This window comes from Ornithorhynchus anatinus, chromosome 4 (genome assembly GCF_004115215.2).
Source record: "Ornithorhynchus anatinus isolate Pmale09 chromosome 4, mOrnAna1.pri.v4, whole genome shotgun sequence".
NCBI lineage: Eukaryota > Metazoa > Chordata > Mammalia > Monotremata > Ornithorhynchidae > Ornithorhynchus > Ornithorhynchus anatinus.
In genome coordinates this window covers 27945887-27963158 of record NC_041731.1, presented here as the reverse complement: position 1 = coordinate 27963158, position 17272 = coordinate 27945887, and the positions used below count along the sequence as shown (strand labels likewise).

General features: G+C 45.4%; 1 protein-coding gene across 3 annotated transcripts in view; it reads left to right on the top strand.

Moving 5' to 3' along the window:
• The window catches only part of ASTN2 (astrotactin 2), an 869558-nt gene that overhangs the window by 597355 nt on the left and 254931 nt on the right, over window positions 1-17272 (top strand). The window lies entirely within an intron of this gene.

Genomic DNA, 17272 nt, shown 5'->3' with positions numbered 1-17272 from the left:
AGGCATGCTCAGAGCCCTCTGGGAAGATTGAGGCTGCCAGAAGGCAATACCGTGGGCAAAGAAAAGCTCCAGATGCTATCTATCAAGTAGGATGATGTGCTGACATCAACATACCACCTGAGGAGCGTCGGGGAGGTGGTGGTGGTGGTGCTTGAAGGTGGAATTAGTGGCCCATGCCTCTAAAAACATTGATCCTGCCGCAGTTCCAGTTCCGGATTACATTAGTGATCCCCTGCAGATTCAAGCAAAAAAAAAATGGAATTGTCTCCCTACTGTGCCAAAAAAATCCCTCTAAAAAAAGGCTGTTTCTGTGCAGACAAGGCTAGTGAGAAAGTCCCAGGGCTTTGAAGTTTGGCTCCCACTGTTGTTTCCCAACACATAAGGAAGAGCTTCTTGACAATCAGGGTGATTAATCACTGAAATAGAATTCCGAGGAGGATTTCAGAATCCCCACCCTTGAAAATCTTTTAAAAAAAAAGAATCTACAGCCATCCGTCACGCACAGTTTAGGAATTCCCATGCCTGAAGGCAGGGAGCTGGACTAGGTGACCTCTTGTGGTCTCTTCCAACTCTAAAAGATTGCTGCTGTGGCAGGCATGACCTCCTTGAGCCCCCAGCCAATCCCCATTAATCATGGTCACCCTGTTTGCCTCTGGGGGTAGAGTGACCATTATCTCTGCCAGCTGGGCTCAGCCTTGAATTTCATTCCTTACAGCCTTTTTCTCTCCTGGTGTTTCAGGATTTATATCAATGGGATAGGTCAAAGTATGTGAACTGTCGTTTTCCCTCAAAAAGAGTTTTCAAAAATTCTAAAGCAGGGGAAAAGTGATCTGGCCTGCAAAATTTACATTGGCCCCTCCTCTCTCTCCCTGGGTTGATTCCACCTCTTCCCCCTTACTGGCCTCTCCCTCTTTTCTACTCCCACTTCACTAGTTGAAGAGAATACAACATCAGCCTGCAGCAAATATTTTCAGGGTTCCCTCCAACACAGATTCCTATGAAAACCAGACATATGAAGAGTCTACAGAAGAGGCAGATTACATATTGGTTCCTGAGGTCTACTGTCTGGCTTGGCTCAGTGGAAAGAGCCCAGGCTTGGGAGTTGGAGGTCATGGGTTCTAATTCCGGCTCCTCCACTTGCTAGCTGTGTGACTTTGGGCACGTCACTTAACTTCTCTGTGCCTCAGTTACCTCATCTGTAAAATGGAGATTAAAACCGTGAGCCCCACGTGGGACAACCTGATCACCTTGTATCCCCCCAGTGTTTAGAACAGTGCTCTGTACATAGTAAGCACTTAACAAATACCACCGTTATTATTATTTAGACATAATAATGGTGGTATTTGTTAAACACTTACTATGTGCAGAGCACTGTTCTAAGCACTGGGGTAATACAGGGTAATCAGTTTGTCCTACGTGAGGCTCACAGTCTTAATCCCCATTTTACAGATGAGGTAACTGAGGCAAGAGAAGTTAAGTGACTTGCCCATAGTCACACAGCAGACAAGTGGCAGAGTCAGGATTCGAAACTATGACCTCTGACTCCCAAGCCCATGCTCTTTGCCCTGAGCCATGCTGCTTCTCTAGACATGGTACATGTGGGCTGTTGCTGATTTCCAAACAGAGGCATGAAGTCAGGGCATGCAGATCGTGCAGTGTATGACCATCCTGGAATCTAAAAATGTGACCAATACCCCCTAAGTTATGCAATTATTATTATGTGCATTTATTAGGCTTGTTTTGGGGGGCTAAGGCAGTCCAAGTATGCCTTCTAACCTTTGTCATGTTATTAGAATCCCTGTGGCCTATTGGAAAGAGTCCAAGCCTGTGAATCAGGGGACCTGAGCTGTAATCCCAACTCTGCCATTTGCCTGCTGTGTGACCTTGGGCCTCAGGTGCCTCAGTTCTCAAATGGGAATTAAATCCTACTCCCTTGTACTTGGACTGTGAGTCCCAAGTGGGAAAGGGACTGTGTTCAATCAGATTAATTTATACCTCCGCCAGCGCTTAGAACAATGCTTGACCCAAAAGAAGCACTTTACAAATAACCTAGCAATAACACCAAAAAATATGTGAATTCTAATGATTCCACACTACCTTGTTTTCTTGCAGGATGTCAAAACAATGACTTATAAGTACGGCGCTAGTCATGCTAAATTAAATTAGTTTATGATATGCACAGAAATGGTGTAGGCGGAGTGGTGGAGAAAACCTGGCATCAGGTAGCTACCCTTTAGACAGCTGCAAAATCACCATGAAAGGTGGCGAAGAGAAGGGCAGGGGTAGCGAGGAAGATTAAAAGGGAATGAAAATAGTATCCCAGAGTAATAGCTTGGAGTTCCTAGATAATCAAAGATGATGTTTAGGAAGCTAGGCGAACCCCTATGTACAATAATGTTATTTGTTTTGAGTTGAGGTCAGTTTTCCCATAAAGTTACATTCTTGAAGAACCCCTCCTTAGGGAAAACTTGCATTATAACATTCCTACTTTTTTCTCCACCATCCACATGCATACAACCATTGCTTCGGACCTGCCATCACATTCTACCCAGGCAGATGACATGTTGTTGGAAGAACGATCCCTAACTCCCATTCAATGAGTCACATTTATTGAAGCTTACTGCAAGCAGAGCACTGTATTAAGCACTTGGGAGAGTACAGTATAACAGAGTTTGTAGACATGTTCCCTGCCCACAGTGAGTACAGTCTAGAGGTAATTCCCCAGTGGTGTTCTTTTGATAAGTGGTGAAGGCAGATGTTACAGGAGAATGGACTATGCTACCTGAACTGTTGGGATGTGGTGACTTTTTTGTTGTATGATTGAAATTAAAATCCCTCCATCCCTGAGTTCATGGCATCCGTTAGAGTATGCTTTCAGGTAGGCTGACATTCTGCTGTGCTCTAAGTCTGGAGACCACCCACCGGCATCTCCTCAACTTTTTTTCAGTTTTTCTCATTGTAATTCAGGACAGAAAGTATAACCTAGTGGAAAAAGTGCAGGGATGTAAATCAGAGAATCTAAATTCTAATTCTGGCTCTGCCACACTTGCCTGCTGTGTAACCTTGGGGAAGTTATTTAATTTTTCTGGGCCTCAGTTTCCTCATCTGTAAAATGGGGATTCAATGCATGTCCTCTTTTCTATGTAGCCTTTGAGCCCTATGTGGGACTGGGACTGTGTCCGATTTACATAAAATGCATCTACACCCGTGCCTAGTAGCTGGCACATAATAAACGTTTAATAAATGCCACATTTATTATTATTAATTGTGGTATTTGTTAAGTACTTACTATGTTCCAAGCACTGAACTGAACAGTGGGGTAGATAAGATCAGACACAGTCCCTGTACCACATAATAATTGTAATATCTGTTAGGCGCTTACTGTGTGCCAAGCACTGAACTAAGCAGTGGGGTAGAAACAAGATAACTAGGTCCCATGTGGAGCTCATAGTCTAAGTAGGAGAGAGAACAAGTGTTGAATCCCCATTTTACAGATGGGAACTGAGGCCCAGAGAAGCATAGTGATTTGCCCAAGGTCACCCAACAAAAAAGTGGTGGAGCCATGGAGCTCACGGTCTAAAGTGAAGGGAGATCATGGTCTAAAGTGAAGGGAGAACAGGTGTTGAATCCATTTCACAGCTGAGATAATTGAGGCACTGAGAATTTAAGTGACTGACCCATTGTCACTCAGCAGGCATGTGGCAGAGCTGGGATTAGAACCAGGTCCTCCGACTCCCAAGTTTGATGCCTTTTCCCACGAGGCTGGCTAGTAGATAATACTGACAGATCACCTGCTCTTAGCCAATCCCACACCACCCGCCTACCTAACGGGTTGATTTTCCTTCTGTTTAGCTGCAGTTCTTCTCTCTCCTGGATCTAGGAGACTGAGGTTTGGAACTTTTTTCTGCAGAAATCTTTGGGGAGGGAGGTGCTGTAAGCGGGTGTCTCCCTGAAACATTCCACTAGTCCTCTTCCTCCACACCATCTGATCGTCTCCTCCTTTCCCTCTGACTTTATGCCCCACGAGGGATAGAAGCAGAGATCTCAACCGAACGTAACACCGGAACAGGTCGGTCGCATACACTGCCTTATTTTTCCCAGGAATCATCATCAGGAAAAAGCACTAGAGGGCAGCAGTTGATCACAGATGACCTTCTCAGGGCCTGATGCCCCGCTGAGGAAGGAATTGATGTTTCCTTCAAGTTCCTGTCCTTTTCAGTGGAGATAGAGAAATGACCGTTTAACACATTAACATCCATTCACTTCCTCTGTTCTCTCTTCCCCTCGCTCACAGGCTTCATGTGGATCTAGGTGCCCAGAGCTCCCCGGACCCACAGTCAGAACGGGGTGTAGGTCTCCTCCACTGGATTGCGAGCTCCTTGAGGGCAGGGAATGTATCTACCTATTGTACTCTCAAGTTCTTAATACAGTGCTCTGCACAAAGTGAGCTCTTAATAAATATCATTAATCGTTAGGGATTTGGTGGTTCCTGAACATTTCCCTAGCCAGGCAGTTGCCCCCTGCCCCCAGACCGAGCCCATGAAGCTTTGGTTCTGGGTGCCTGCTCTGGACCTTATGTCCATGAGCAGGTGACTTTGCTATTCCTGATTAGAGAAGCTGAGGGCCTGAACAATATAAGGCCTCTAAGATGTGTTCCCTGAATACTGGAAGCCCCAAGATATCCCTCTCCCCGCCACCCCCAGTCACCACCCTTAAATTGTCTCTGTTTTTCACCTGCATTCAAGTCTGGACAGTTGTCCCAGGAGACAATGAGTCGACAGGGTTCCTGGCACTGGGCATGGGGTGGGGAACTGGGAGGGAAGGGCCCACCAGTTCACCTTCTTACTGCACGTGAAGCTTCCAAGGATAAAAACAAAGAATGTCAAAGGAAAGGGGAAAGTCAGAAGGAAGGGGGAAACCTAGGTCAGCTGAAAGCTGCATGAGACATTTGTGAGTCCTACATTAAGCACTAGGAAATATACACTGTCGAGTAAAACACACAACCCCTGCTCTGCAAGATGTTACACTCCCAATGGGAGAGGCAGGGTGAGCAGACCACATTCACTCAGTGGGAGCAGTAAAAAATAAAAAAAAACTTATGCAAATGATTACAATAAATAAACAGCATGGCCTGTAGAGAAGCAGCATAGCTCAGTGGCAAGAGCCCGGGCTTTGGAGTCAGAGGTCATGTGTTCGAATTCTGACTCTGCCACTTGTCAGCTGTGTGACTGTAGGTGAGTCACTTCACTTCTTTGGGCCTCAGTTACCTCATCAGTAAAATGGGGATTAAGACTGTGAGCCCCACGTGGGACAACCTGATTCCCCTGTGTCTACCCCAGCGCTTAGAACAGTGCTCTGCACATAGTAACCGCTTAACAAATGCCAACATTATTATTATAGAACCCGGACCTGGGAGTCAAAGGACCTGGATTCTAATCCTGCCTCTGTCAATTGCTTGCTGTGTGATCTAGGGCAAGTTATTTAACTTCTCTGCACCTCAGTTCCTTCAACTGTAAAATCGGGATTAAATACCTGTTGTCCCTCTGATTTAGACTGTGAGCCCCAGACAGGATAGGGATCATGTCCAACCTAATTAACTTCTACCTACCCCAGTGTTTATTACAGTGTGATGCATGCCATAAAATAAATAAATGGAAGCAAAAAGTGAATTAATAATTGAATAAATGAGTGCAAGAAAGAAATGATTCCTCCAAAAGTGCTAAGAGTGACTGATGAGATAATGTGATTCCAGCAAGGTGGAGATTCATTGAAAATACCTGCTGGAGCACATGGCTTTGAAATTTGGGAGGGACGTGAATTGGCAAATTTAATTTCCCTCCTTTTTAGCCTCCGGAGTGGCTCTCCTGCTTTCCTCCCCCTCCCTCTCCTCTCCACCCTTCCATTCTATCACCAATCCCAGGTCATTACTTCCCACTCCCAAGGGGAAACGTCAGAGTCGGGATGAAAGTGGTCAAAGGTGGGCTACCCATCTTTCCCATGAAGCACTGAAGTTTCTCTACCAGAGCTAGGAAGAGGCCCTGCCTGCTTAGTAACACTTAGCTGAAGTATCCTAACCAGCAGCTATATCATGACTCTCGAGTAGAGGGGCTGAGCAGCAACAACAAGAGGCAGGTGTAGATATTAAAGATATGATCAATTAGTAATATTTATTGAGCACCTATTTTATGCAGAGCACTGTACTAAATAATCGAGACAGAGCAATATTGTTGCTAACCACAATTCTTGCCCTCCAGGAGCTTGCAATCTCTAGTGGATCCATCACTCCCTGCTCCCCAAATGCATGCCTCTTTCCAAGTGGGCAGTGAGGTGGGTCAAATAGGACAGTGACTGAAGAATTCCAAAGACAAAATATTGGGCAGGATGGACCGTTACGTTGGCCTGGCCTGGAATAGTGCTGCTCACGGTCCTATGTTTTTATGCACCCCTCGCCTCTTACCTTCTGCTAAGCAGCGTGGCTCAGTGGAAAGAGCACGGGCTTAGGAGTCAGAGGTCATGAGTTCGAATCCCAGCTCTGCCACTTTGCATCTGTGTAACTGTGGGCAAGTCACTTAACTTCTCTGTGCCTCAGTTACCTCAACTCAATCTCCAATGGCTCCTTCCCCTCTGCCTTCAAACATGCCCATGTCTCCCCCATCCTAAAAAAACCTGCTCTTGACCCCACTTCCCCTTCCAGTTATCGCCCTATCTCCCTACTACCCTTCCTTTCCAAAATCCTAGAACGAGTCGTCTACAATCGCTACTTAGAATTCCTTAACTCCTATTCTCTCCTGGACCCCCTCCAATCTGGCTTCCGTCCCCTCCATTCTACCGAGACTGCTCTCTCTAAGGTCACCCATGACCTCCTTCTTGCCAAATCCAATGGCTCCTACTCCATTCTAATCCTCCTTGATCTCTCTGCTGCCTTTGACACTGTCGACCATCCCCTCCTCATCCACACCTTATCTCACCTTGGCTTCACGGACTCCGTCCTCTCCTGGTTCTCCTCTTATCTCTCTGGCCGGTCATTCTCGGTCTCCTTCGCTGGTGCCTCCTCCCCCTCCCATCCTTTAACTGTTGGAGTTCCTCAAGGGTCAGTTCTTGGCCCTCTTCTGTTCTCTATTTACACTCACTCCCTTGGTGAACTCATTCTCTCTCACGGCTTTGACTATCATCTCTACACAGATGACATGCAGATCTACATCTCCGCCCCTGTCCTCTCCCCCTCCCTTCAGGCTCGCATCTCCTCCTGCCTCCAGGATGTCTCTGCCTGGATGTCGGCCCACCACATAAAACTCAACATGAGCAAGACTGAGTTCCTCATCTTCCCTCCCAAACCCGGTCCTCTCCCAGACTTCCCTATCACCGTGGATGGCACGACCATCCTTCCCGTCTCTCGGGCCCGCAATCTCGGTGTCATCCTTGACTCGTCTCTCTCGTTCACCCCAAACATCCTATCCGTTACCAAGACCTGCCGGTTTCACCTTTACAATATCGCCAAGATCCGCCCTTTCCTCTCCACCCAAACGGCTACCTTACTGTTACAGGCTCTCGTTATATCCCGGCTAGACTACTGTGTCAGCCTTCTCTCTGACCTCCCTTCCTCCTCTCTCGCCCCGTTCCAGTATATTCTTCACTCCGCTGCCCGGCTCATCTTCCTGCAGAAACGATCTGGGCATGTTACTCCCCTTCTTAAACACCTCCAGTGGTTGCCTATCAACCTCCGCTCCAAACAAAACCTCCTCACTCTAGGCTTCAAGGCTCTATGTCACCTTGCCCCTTCCTACCTCTCCTCCCTTCTCTCTTTCTACCACCCACCCCGCACGCTCCGCTCCTCTTCCGCCCACCGCCTCGCTGTCCCTCGGTCTCGCCTATCCCGCCGTCGACCCCTGGGCCACGTCCTCCCGCGGTCCTGGAACGCCCTCCCTCCTCACCTCCGCCAAACTATTTCTCTTCCCCTCTTCAAAACCCTACTTAAAACTCACCTCCTCCAAGAGGCCTTCCCAGACTGAGCTCCCCTTCTCCCTCTACTCCCTCTACCACCCCCCTTCACCTCTCCGCAGCTTAACCCTCTTTTCCCCCCATTTCCCTCTGCTCCTCCCCCTCTCCCTTCCCGTCCCCTCAGCACTGTACTCATCTGCTCAACTGTATATATTTTCTTTACCCTATTTATTTTGTTAATGAATTGTACATCGCCTTGATTCTATTTAGTTGCCATTGTTTCTACGAGATGTACTTCCCCTTGACTCTATTTATTGCCATTGTTCTTGTCTGTCCGTCTCCCCTGATTAGACTGTAAGCCCGTCAAACAGCAGGGACTGTCTCTATCTGTTGCCAACCTGTTCATTCCAAGTGCTGCCACTTCTCAGCTGTGTGACTGTGGGCAAGTCACTTCACTTCTCTGTGTCTCAGTTACCTCATCAGTAAAATGGGGATTAAGACTGTGAGCCTCACGTGGGACAACCTGACTACCCTGTATCTACCCCAGTGCTTAGAACAGTGCTCTGCACATACTAAGAGCTTAGTAAATACCAACATTATTAGAAGAGAAGCAGTGTGGCTCAGTGGAAAGAGCCCGGGCTTGGGAGTCAGAGGTCATGAATTCGAATCCTGTCTCTGCCACTTGTCAGCTGTGTGACTGTGGGCAAGTCACTTAGCTTCTCTGTGCCTCAGTTACCTCATCTGTAAAATGGGGATTAACTGTAACCCTCATGTGGGACAACCTGATTACCCTGTATCTACCCCAGCACTTAGAACAGTGCTCGGGACGTAGTAAGTGCTTAACAAATACCAACATTATTATTATTATTATCTTGTACTTACCCCAGCACTTAGTACAGTTCTTAGCACACAGTAAGTACTTGACTCATATAATAATGATTATGATCATTCTTATTATCTTAATAATAATTATTATTGTGAGCTCCTTGAAGGTAGGGATTGTATCTACCAACTGTACACTCTCCCAAGTACTTGGTATAGTGTCCTTCACGAATAAGTGCTCAACAAATACTCATGATTCATTATTAGCAGAGCACTCCCTCAAGAAGTCAGGAAAGTGTAATACACCTTAAAAATACAACAGTCTTTCTTTAAAGAGAAAGGAATCTATCATGGGAGGCAAAGTTACAAAACAACTCACAAATAAAAATAAAAATAGAATGCAATGATGGATGAAGTGAATAAATAAGATCTTAAATAGGACATGTGAATCAAGAGTACAAAATTCAAGTAGTTGACTATGAGAGCATCACATGCTGAGCTGATAGTTGGGAAGGTTTTATCTGTTGGAAGAATCGATTAATCAATCAATGGTATTTATCTAGCACTTAACTATGTGCAGAGCACTGTACTAAGTGCGTGGAAGAATACAACAGAATTAGCAGAAGCATTCCCTCTCATAATGAGCTTCCAATCCTAGAGGGAGAATAAAATTAATGGGGATTGCCTCCAGGAAAATGGATTTCAGCAGGAACCATAAAGCCTATCTGACTTTATCGATCATGATTCTTCTAAAGGGTGAATTCTTCAAAGGTCTATAGTTTTTAACGTGACTTATCAAAGTGAATATTCCCTTTTTCAAGTTCACTAAGGCTAGATTTCCGCCTTACTATAGAAGAGGGAGGATGGAGGGAGGAGGTTTCAAACAGTAATGAAATTCCACCAGGATTGGTGTCCACTCAAACCCCAGCGACCCATTCTGATTGTCAAGAGACTTGGGAAAGAGTGTCTCAGAGTGTCCCCACTCTGACCCTCCCTCCCACATTCAAAACCTGAGGGGTTTGCATCACTCGCACCTTGTCAGGCAGATTTTTCCCACCAGACAGAGTGTGGCAAAACTTCAGTAAGCAGATTTGCCCAGGAAAAACAGATCCTGCCTTGGGGGACCAATCAGAGGAGGGAGTAGGAAGGACACATTGTAAACAGTTGTTTCAACTGGAAGAATCTGACCAAGGAAAGTTGTCTAAATCCCATCATCATATTTGTGGCAATCATAGGTTAGCAAGCTGCCCGCCTACTTAATATGACCTTTCAGGAGAACTTTAAAGATAGGGAGAGCTGTAGTGCAGTGAATTTGAAGGGAGAAGGGGTCTTGACAATGGGAAGGGCCTGGGCTTGGGGTCAAGGCCAAGACACAGTGAGTTAATTAGCTTGGGAGGAACCAAAAGTACCAGACAGGATGTAGTAGAAGTGTGCTGATAAATAAGAGGGAGGGACTTGATGCATAAAGTCCCCCCCACTTTACCTCCCCTCAGCTTAGCTCCCTTTCCCCCCTTTCCCTCTGCTCCTCCTCTCCCCCCTCCCCCCGCCTTCTCCTCCCCTCAGGACTGTGCTCATTTGTATATATTTTTATTACCCTATTTATCTTGTTAATGAGGTGTACACCTCCTTGATTCTATTTATTGATATTGTTTTTGTCTATCTGTCTCTCCGATTAGAATGTAAGCCCGTCAGTGGGCAGGGATTGTCTCTATCTTTGCTGAATTGTACATTCCAAGCACTTTGTACAGTGGTCTGCACATAGTAAGAGCTCAATAAATACTATTGAATGAATGAATGAGTGAATTAATGAATAAAGGAATGAGTAACCTTTGGAGTCAGTCAGCCAGTCAGTTCTATTTATCGAGTGCCTACTATGTGCAGAGCATTGTACTAAGCACATTGGAGAGTAACATAATCCAATATAACAGACATATTCCCTGCCCACAACAAGGTTTTTGAGGAGTGGAGAGATATGTGCAGAATTACATTTTAGAAAAACGATCTGGGGGACAGAGTGAAGGTTAGAGGCTGAAGACAGGGAAATTGGTGAGTTGGCTGATACAGTGGAATGTTTAGTTGTTCGAACTCAAAATATATGCCATAGGTGGTGAAATTTACCTAAGGTTTGGTGTATGACCAGAATGGCCAATGGGAAACCCACAGTCCCAACTACATTGTGCACATAGACAGGCTGACCCCATGAAGCCATAGTACTAGGGGTGAACCAAGGTCCTTTTCAGAGCTAACCTGTCTGTTGTTTGCTGTACCTGAAGCTATATTCTCTTTTTCCTCCTCCTGTCAGTGAGACAATGAGACAATAGTCTAGTTGAGATGTGGGAAGTATCTGGACCAGGGAGATGGCTATTTGGATGGGGAGGAAGGAATGACTATTATTATTTTCTCTCTATCCTTGGAGAGCTCTTTTCCTTCCAAAGAAAGTGTAGGTGAGAATACTCTCAGAGTCCCTGCTCCCTTTACCCTCGAACCCAGAAGCTGTTAGTGTCTTATGCTATTCCCTGGAAAAGACTAAGTGGTATCATTTATTCCCATCTTGAGAAGAAACATGATGTGGAAGTCACTAGGTGTTAAATCTGGATTATCTAATCTCTCAGTGATAACTTGGTCATAGGTCCAAACAGACAGCACACCTTACAGGACTTGATTGGGGTCTCTCCAGTAGGTTGAAGATTATGCCCCAGGCATAGGCCAATTACTTTCTAGCAAGCTCTTCCTTTTCTTCCAGGGGCTGCTGACTTGAGTCCTCTGATCTCTGGAGTAGTCATTTCTTCTTTTCTCCAGAACAGACAGTTTCTTCTATCTGGGATGTCAGGACACTGATACCTGTCCTCAGTTCTCCGTGAGGCAAGTCTGGAGTCTGGTGTCTGGAGTACTAGGGGCTGCCCAAGGTGACCAGTGGAGTCAGCCAGACTCCTTCCTCAAATGGGCCTCTTCCTCCTCCTATTGACAACTCTGTTCAACCTTCAAGGTTTTTACGTTCAAAACAAGCAAAAGGAAACACTTCTTCACCCAGCGGGTGATGAGCATATGGAATTCATTATCACGGGAAGCTGTGCAGGCAGAAAACATCAGTAGGTTCAAGAAGGATTTGGATAGATTCATGGATGGGAGATCCATGAATCTATCCAAAGAAGGCAAGTTAGGTATGTGGAGGGAAAGGTCACAGGTGTTAAATGGTCTATCCTTAGGCATAAGATTGGGTGTCCAGAGGGATGATCATCATGAAATTCCCTCAAGTCCCTTGATGCCACTGAGAAAGGCAGATTCCTGGGCTGAATAGAGCCCTGGAGCTAATAATCTACCTCTCCTTAGAGCTGAAGCTGCTGTCAGAGAATGCCTACAGGGTACAGAAGGAACGTGGCAGAGGGGATCCAGCACAGGCCCGGGAGTCAGATGGTTGTGGGCTCTAATCCCACCTCTGCCGCTTGTCTGCTGTGTGACTTTGGGCAAGTCACTTCACTTCTCTGTGCCTCAGTTACCTCAACTGTAAAATGAGGATTGTGACTTTGAACCTAATGTAGGACAGAGACTGTGTTCAGTCTGATTTGCTTCTGTACACCCCAGCGATTAGTACAGTGCCTGATACAGTAAGCACTTAACGAATACCACAATTATTATTACACTGAGCGCTGATTGCGACCTTCCACCAGGCTCTTCCCTGCAGAGATCTATGTTCCCAGAGTATCCTTCAGATCTATGTAATGTCAAACATCCTAAGACCATGTCCTAGGTACAAGCATGAGAAGAAGAGATGCCCCTGTCATAAATAATGTTGGCTGTACAATCTCAACACATTATTCTGCTTATTCCTTACTTTCTGGCCTGGCCAACATAATAATAATAATAATGTTGGTATTTGTTAAGCGCTTACTATGTGCCAATTACTGTTCTAAGCTCTGGGGTAGATACAAGCTAATCAGGTTGTCCCACATAGGGCTCACAGTCTTCATCCCCATTTTACAGATGAGGTAACTGAGTCACAGAGAAGTTAAGTGACTTGCCCAAGGTCACACAGCTGACAAGCTGAGGAGCCAGGATTAGAACCCATGACCTCTGAATCCCAAGCCCAGTCTCTTTCCACTGAGCCACCACATTTCTCATAACCAATATAACCAACAACAACAGCAACAACAAAAATGTTCAACACAATCCCTTGTTAAGGAGCTCATTCCTTCCCCACCTGGGGCATTTATTGAGGACATACTATGGGCTGAGCTCTGGGGTGAACATTAAGAGAATTCTCTGTTTGTTTTAGGGATTCACCTCACTCTTTATCGGAGCTATTACCCTCATCCCTGTGGCCATTATTTCAGAGGAAATACCAAAATTCCTTTTGGTTTTCATCTTAGACACATGCTGGGCCTGATATAAAATGATTAAACTCAAGGAGAGCCTGAAATATGATCTCAAGTATAGGATTCTAGACACAAGGCATCTTATGATTAAATGATGCCTATTATGTATGGTTAAGCTTATCTGTAGGTGAGAGTGTGGCTGAAAAGTCCACTGCAGGATTGACAGACCCATATGAACTGTGCACACCAAAAGATTGTCCCTTAACCTGACCTGGCTCCTGGTTGTGGTACCCAGGGCTGTTTCATTCTGGCCAGCTCTGTTATATTGTACTCTCCCAAGCGCTTAGTACGGTGCTCTCTACACAGTAAGTGCTCAGTAAATACCACTGATTGATTGGTTCTTAGTTTCTTGGTCTCTTCGAAGTCTCTGTTGGAAATCAGCTGCTCCATTATTGCCTGCAGTGTACCAGGTGTTTGTCTCTGCTTTAACTGTCTCCCAACATTCAACTGTGATGCTGAATTGCTGCCTTGTCTGAGGTTGCATTTTACCACATCTTTAAAACATCAGTCCTCTAGACTCAAAGCTTTTTGTGGGCAGGGAATGTATCTACCAACTCTGTTGTATTGTACTCTCCCAAGGGCTTAGTCCAGTGCTCTGTACAGGGTAAGTGCTCAGTAAATACTATTGATTGACTTCTTACTTGATTTTGCTTACCCCATTTTAGCTTATCGTAGAGCAACTTTTAAAAGAGCCTATTGCCAACCATGAGGAGGAGGAGGAGATGAGGCTCTCTGTTTTGGACATTAATCAAATCACTTATTGTATTCCACCTTGATTACTGCCGCAGCTGCCTCACTGACTTCCCTGGCTTCTCTCTCTCCCCGATCTAGTTAATACTTTACTCTGCTGCCAGATCATTTTTCTACAAAACCATTCAGTCTGTGTTTCCCCACTCCTCAGGAACCTCCAGTGGTTGCCCATCTACTTCTGCATCAGACAGAAAATCCTTATTGTTGACTTTAAAGCTTTCAATAAGCTCTCCCCCTCCTACCTTACCTCTCTGATTTTAAATTATAACCCAGTCTGCACACTTAGCTCCTCTAATGCCAACCTACTCACTGTACCTCGATCTCGTCTATCTTGCTGCCGACACCTCATCCACATCCTCCCTCTAGCCTGAAACTCCCTCCCCCTTCAGATCAGACAGAAGATCAATCTCCCCACCTTCAAAGCTTTATTAAAATCACATCTCCAAGAGGCCTTCCCCAGTTAAGACTTCATTTCCTCACCATTTTCCATCTCCACATGAAACAGAAACTCCTTACCATAGGCTTTAAAGCACTCAAGCACCTTGCTCCCTCCTACCTCACCTCGCTGCCCTCCTACCTGATCGATTGATCTTCTCCCACTCCTTTCTGTGTCATCCTTACACTTGGATTCACACCCTTTATTCACCCCACCTCAACCCCACCCCACCCCACACATCCATAATTTATTTATTTATTTATACTAAAGTCTGTTTCCTCCTGTAGAATGTAAGGTCCATGTGGGAAGGAAACCGAACGTCTACCAACTTTGGTATATCATACTTTGCCAAGTGCTTAGTTCTGTGTTCTGCACTGAGTAAGCACTCAATAAATATGATTGATTGAGTGATTGATTGATTCATTCTTTTCACATGCCCCAACTAAGAGATCTGGGTTGAGGTGGCCCGCTGGCCTTACTTGGTTTAATGTCTTCAATTGGTTCTGATCCCATCTTGTTATTTTATGATGATGATGATGGTATTTGTTAAGTGCTTACTATGTACAAAGCACTGTTCTAAGCACTGGGAGAAGGGTTACAAGGTAATCAGGTTGTCCCACGTGGAGCTCATAGTCTTAATCCCCATTTTACAGATGCGGGAACGGAGGCATAGAGAAGTTAAGTGATTTGCCCAAAGTCACAGAGCTGACAAGTGGAGAAGGCAGGATTAGAACCCACAACCTCTGACTCCCAAGCCAGTGCTCTTTCCACTAAGCCACACTGCTTCTTAACATGATGTTAAGTATGACATGTAGGCCACCCTGATGGAACTACTCAAGTAGCTTGATTCTGCATTTGTGGTATGTTCAGATCTCACAGTCAGAAGATAGAAAAGCAAACAGTTCTCAGTCCTGATGGTTGGAAGGGAGGGGTTCATGGTGCTGCTACACTCTGATGGTCTCCCAGAGAATATACTAGCTTCTCAATTGGTTATATACTTCCTCCTTTGGTAATGAGGCATTTGGTGAGGTGTTGCTTAGGTAACAAAATTCCGGGATGGCATTCAGCTCAACGTTGCTTATGACTCTCTCTGGTTGTGGGTGCAGATCACTGATGCAGGTTGTTACAACAACAGTTTGGTTTCCTTTAAATTTATTGTCAGTTCAGAGCACCTGACTGACCACAGAGTAGTTCACAATCATGCATGCCTTCTCTGGCTAACTGTAGACAGTTAAGCTCCTTGTGGGCAGGGAGGGTGTCTGCCATCTCTATTGTTTTGTACTTTCCCAAGCATTTAGTACATTGCTCTGCCTACAGTATGCACTCAAAAAAATACCACTGATGAATTGATTTGAGTATAAGCGACTAAGGGCATAGTGATATCTGAATACTGACCCTGGGTCTTGTGATGATATCCTTTCAAGTTGAAAGATTTTCTTAAAGGGTTGGAAGCATATTCCAACATTCAGGTCCCTTGTTGCACTCTCCAGAGTGCCTTTAAAGAATGAATTGGACAATTGATGTATGTTTTGTAGGGGTGCTGAATCATTTAACAAAGCAATAACATTCTTTCAACTGGAAATATTAATACCATCTCAGAAATTCCTGGGGGGAGTAGCTGTTATAAAGGCAAGTATTTATAATATGAAAAATTTCTCACCCATTCCTTTCCACCCCCTTCCCCTGCCACCTCCCCCCCTCACGCCCTTCTTAATGTTTCTAATTCAAGGCGCTGTAGCCCCGGTAGGGTCCTAAAATGCTGAAAGTGCAAGCTTATTGCATAATTGAACCCGTCTGACCAGCAAGTCAGTTCCCTGATCTGTTGCCGAATATTTAACAAATATCAGAACAAGCTTGGCCCTTTGAGGGGCCCTTGGTCTGATGCCGTTGTTTTGTTTCTGGTTAAGGAATAAGATACCACCACCTCCTGCCGAAAGCTCTGGATGTCTTCCCGACCAAGAATTGTCACTCTGACCAGGTTTTCATGGCAACAGAGAATTTCCAGTGGGAATTTGGTAGAGGGAAAAAAATGATTTTTCTTTGGCAGGTCTCAAGTGAATGGGATGCAGCATCCCTGGAATTGAACTGAGTTTGAAAGCAAACACAAACCCATTCAGGAAGCGGAGTTTGGGGAGAGGGCTGTGTGACAAGAGGATAAGCACCTCCAGATGTACAGTTCACATATGGCTGCAAAAGGATGCTCTTCGTTCCAGCTCTATCTCTGAACCCCTTTGAAGGTTGGAATACATTAAAGATGATAGGTTCTTAGCCCACTGCTTCTCCACCTTGTTTGCCTGGTTCTTGACCACCTGTGGACATGGGTAGGGGTGGACATTGGTAGGAGTGGGCATGGGGGAAGCAGCAGAGGTCAAGGAATGCAAGAGGAGTTTGGTGGGTGTCCCAGATCCCACCACTTGGACTCAGTATAACTACCCCAACCTCATCATAGTTGGCAGAGAAGTAGGAAGATTTTTATGAATGCCAGGGGTGGCCCAGAAGCACATGAACCTTCCTCTTAGCCAGAAGGAATGAAAAGGAGGGACTGTGGCTTGGTAATAATAATAATAATAAGTATAATAATGATGGTATTTATTAAGTGCTTACTATATGTGTCAAGCACTGTTTTAAACACTGGAGTAGATATAAACTAATCAGGTTGGACGCAATACCAATTTCATATGGGGTGCCCAATTTTACAACACATTGTACGGATGAGGTAACTGAGGCACAGAGAAGTGAAGTGACTTGCCCAAGGTCACAAAGCAGGCAAGTGGTGGAGCTGTGGTTAGTCTTTCAGACTCTTGCTCTATCCACTAAGCATGCTGCTTCCTCTCTGTTTGGTGACAAAAAGAATCCAAGTTTCTGCTTCATGGGTGACGATTTGTCAAGACTTTATGACAGCCACAGGAGCCAAAAGTTTATCATCACGGTTACTGCTCAGAAAGTGGCCCCA